The following is a 4,390-nucleotide window of genomic DNA, read 5'->3' on the forward strand; positions in this document are numbered from 1 at the left end:
CCTAAATGTGAAACTGGTGTGTGACCACTCACAGTGCATCCTCGCACTGAATGCTTGCTATCCTGGAAGCGCACATGACGCCTGTATCCTGCGGGAGAGCACTTTTCCTCAACTGTTTCAACCACCACATTGAAGTAGCGATTCCAATGCTTGGACCGCTGCAGAGGCAGCCTTCAATACTCCCCTGAACAGGTCTCACTATTCATGCTGCACAACTTGCCCATCAAGAGGGCCCAGGCCTTGCCAGTGGCAATCGCAGGCCCACCTCAGGAGGAAGAGGAGGAAAAGGAACAGGAGCCTGGCAACGTCCCAAATCTCCAGCAACATGCCGAGGACCAGCAGCAGCCACGGAGGAGGCAGCGTGCCAATGTTGGCAGCACCGTGACTCTTCGGTGGTGGCTCATAAGGGAGCGCTTCGCTTAAATGGAGATAGCTGAGGGATGCAGCTAATAATGACCGCGCATTGTGCCACAATAATGGCACATCTCCATCACAACTGAACAGTCAGACACCAGACGCTGAAGGAAACGGTTCAAATAATATTTTATTTGGCAAACATGCCTCAAACCCCCAAAACCCCACACCCTCCAATAAAACAAAATGGAGCACCTGCTCCTTCAAAAACACAACAGATGCTGAAACTTCCCAACATATATACATAGATCCCATGAGGACAAATTTATTCAGTGGCTCTTCCGCTGACATTTTCCACCCCTCTGCCTAACCCCCCTCCCTCGCCTACTGCTCCTCCTCAATCAGTCCTCAATGCCTGCAGCAAGGCTACTTGAGGGCTGCTGAGGGAGACAGGACAGGGAGATGGCCTAGCACAACGCCCTGGACCAGATCAAGGCCTGGAAGGCTCGGCTGCTGACAGCACCGCCTGAGAATGGGCAGCACCAGTCTCGGATGGCTGGGGTACAGACCACGTGGTAGGAGCAAAGACAGAATGGCAGAGGTAGGAGCCGGAATCTTTGCTCCTGAGAGAGGACATCAGGTTCCATGTTATCCAACTGGCTGCCACTCCCCCAAAGCAGAGCCTCAGCATCCAGAGCAATTTGTTGGAGCACAGATTGCTGGCCTATTTCGGCACCGTTAGCTCCCCGTTGGACTGATGGGGCCCCAGACATGATGGCAGCAGTCAGTGCTTGCGTGGCATCAAGTTGATTCTGCATTAGAGCACACAGAGCATTGATGTCACCACACACTGACAACATGGCAGAATGCAGGTGTTGCGTGGTCTCAGCTTGCCGTTCAATGGCTACTGCCACATCAGCCATGGCCCGCGCCATTATGTCTGGGACCCCATGGTCACTTCTGGTGACCATCACCATTGGAGTCTACCAAGGATGGGCTTGATATGGTCCCGAGACGCAAATGCAAACACTGAGGCGGCCTCCACCACACTCAAAAGCAAGTGCATCCATGCTTGGCAGGATCCTCGTCAATGCACCCATTAGCTCGCGGTGCATCTGCATTGACTCCCTGGGCATAGCTTCCAAGTCCAGGTGCTCATCGTCTGTCTGTGAGTAGGACTCATGAGCCGGCTTATTCTCCCCGACGATGCAGCTCGCCCATATTGTGCGTAAGTTTGACCTGCAATGACAAAAACAAAAAGTTGTTAGTGGCTGTGTAGGTGCTGGTGTGCCACATGTGTCTGCAGTAGGGTACTCGCTAGTGATATGAGAAAGTTTGCATATCAGCATTTCATGGATGTGTGAACAGTGGGTCTGGGGCACAAGCAACTACCAGTAAGTATGAAGCTTAGGACGGTGACTGCATATGAAGAGTTGAAAGGTGCTGGTAGGTAGGCTCAGGCTGAGTAAGGAGCTAGAAGGTGAGAGAGGCTTGGATGGGCAGTGCATGTCTGGTGAGGCAATAGAGAGGTCTCAGGCTGGCTTCAGCAAGGAGGAGCATGGCTTGGTAGACATACAGAAGGGGTAGGCACCACAAAGTCTTTACATTGTGTGAGACAGTGAGGTTCACATGAAGGCATTGGAAGGTGAATGGAAATGGTACCACCCTGACGACCCTAGTAAGTTTGTTAAATTTATCGAGACATTGCTTCGCTGTTGTGGCCACCATGCTCCGGGCTGCAATGAGCTGTGCCACCTCCCTCCACAGCCTCTCCAAAACCCTAGGCGGTGACCTTCGTCCCCCTCTAGGCTGGAGGGCATTCCAGTGACTCTCCACTGCCTCCAGCAAGGCATCAAGGGCAGTGGGCGAGAAGCAGGGAGATAGCTGCCGTCCGCCTTGCTCCTCCATTTTCGCGCTCTGAAGACACTGTGAAGCTGGTGCTGCTCATGCGCTAACGTACCTTGCCAGGCCTTTACGACTCGGCTGTTCCCGGGATCTGAATCTGAGTTCAGCGCATGTGCAATTGGTCTGCTAAATTTACTGACCAAACTTTCATTATTTCTGCCCCCCCCTCCCCCACCCAGCTCTGGTGTGCAATGACTGATTTCGCGCCTCTGTCAGTTCATCGCCCGATTCTGATTAATTTCTGGGCGGAGGGCGCAAACTTTTTCAAGGTGATAAAATTGCTGCTCCGCCTGGGTTACTGCGGCTGTACTTTTCCCCCTTTGTGTTTCATTTTTGAAGGACTTCCAGCTACACAACCTCAGACAACAAAAAGCATCCAACAGAAATACTTCATACCCCTGGTCTAGCAGTAATTATTTCATGGGGAGAAATGATTTTAGCTGAGACACTGACAAATATATTAATAATAAGACATTACAGATGCATAAAGTTGCTCTGGAGGGTTGGCTAGGTGATAACCAAAAAGGAACTAGGTCTTAGAAATTAGGGCCCATTTTTCGGCTGCTATTAAGGCACCCAATATGGCGGGCAGGAAGTCCGTGTCCATTTCCCACCTTGCGTAAGGTGGTTGCATTGGCGTCAGGAGTATACGCTGGAATTGCTTAAACAACAACAACAAGTATTTATATAGCGCCTTTAATGTAGTAAAGCATCCCCAGGGGCTTCACAGAAGTATTATAGACAAAAAAAAGTGACATAAAGAATTTAACACCGAGCCTCATAAGAAGAAATTAGGGCAGGTGACCAAAAGCTTGGTCAAAGTGGTAGGTTTTAAGAAGCATCTTAAAGGAGGAAAGAAAGATAGAGAGGTGGAGAGGTTTAGGGAGGGAGTTCCAGAGCTTGGGGTCTAGGCAACAGAAGGTACGGCCACCAATGGTTGAATGATTATAATGAGGGATGCTCGAAAGGGCAGAATTAGAGGAGCACAAATATCTTGGGGGGGTTGTGAAGCTGAAGGAGATTACAAAGATAGGGAGGGGCGAGGCCATGGAAGGAAGGATAATTGATTTACATTCAGGTCCTCCATTTCCTACAGGACCTGTTTGCAACATTCGAACACCTCACCGCTTCGCTGGCCGCGTGCTGAACTCACACAGTGTAACGTGGCGCTAACTCTCCAGGAAGGACCCCTTTGCCAGTGCTATTTAAACAGGCCATGCAATTCTTACAGCTTCGTTGCTGGTTTCTCATCTCAGGCTGCTGCTTGGCTTCTGGTCGTTTCTTGGTGTGTTTATATCATTTGGGAAAGATTACCCTGCTTACACAGAACAAGGTTTTGCTGCTCTTGCTCTTTTTTGGTTGCCTTTTGGATCGTTTGGTTGTAGCCATGGCTGATCTAGTCGAACTGCTTTTGGGGCTGGAGGATGAGGGAGAGTAGCATGGACGACAGGAGAAAACAGGAGCAGCAGGCAGAAATGGGGCAAGAAGAGGGCACTGGGCAGGAGGTCCTACCCCCAAGGAGCGCTTCTCCTATCGCAACTCACTGAGGACCAATGCCTGAGGTGCCTTCGCTTCACCAAGGAGGCTATCATTGGGCTATGTTACCTGCGGCAACCACAACTCAAGCCTCGCATGAGGGCATGGGCAGTGCTGCCTGTGGCTGTCAAGGTGACCATGGCTCTTATCTTTTATACCACGGGTTCCTTTCAGGCTATAACAGGTGACATCAGCCATATTTACCAGTCGCGGTCCACCGCTGTATCAGAGAGATCACCGAGACTCTCTACACCAGGAGGAACACCTACATCTTCTTCCACATGGACAATGTGGAGCAGGACAAGACAGCACTCGGCTTCTCCCACATCACAAGCTTCCCCATAATACAGGGCGCCATAGAATGCACCCACATTGCCTTGCATGCTACCTATCACCAGCCTGGCATTGTTATCAAAATAAATTGATTCCACTCTCTTAATGTACAACGGGTTTGCGACCACAGGCAGTGCATCATGCAGGTCTGGTGCCCGGTATCCTGGCAGTAGCCATGTCTCTTTCATCCTTTGTCAGTTTTCTATACCACCCTTATTCCGATCAGACCATCAAGTTACAGGCTGCACTGGGCGACAAGGGC

Source organism: Pristiophorus japonicus, chromosome 1 (assembly GCF_044704955.1).
Source record: "Pristiophorus japonicus isolate sPriJap1 chromosome 1, sPriJap1.hap1, whole genome shotgun sequence".
Classification (NCBI taxonomy): Eukaryota; Metazoa; Chordata; class Chondrichthyes; family Pristiophoridae; genus Pristiophorus; species Pristiophorus japonicus.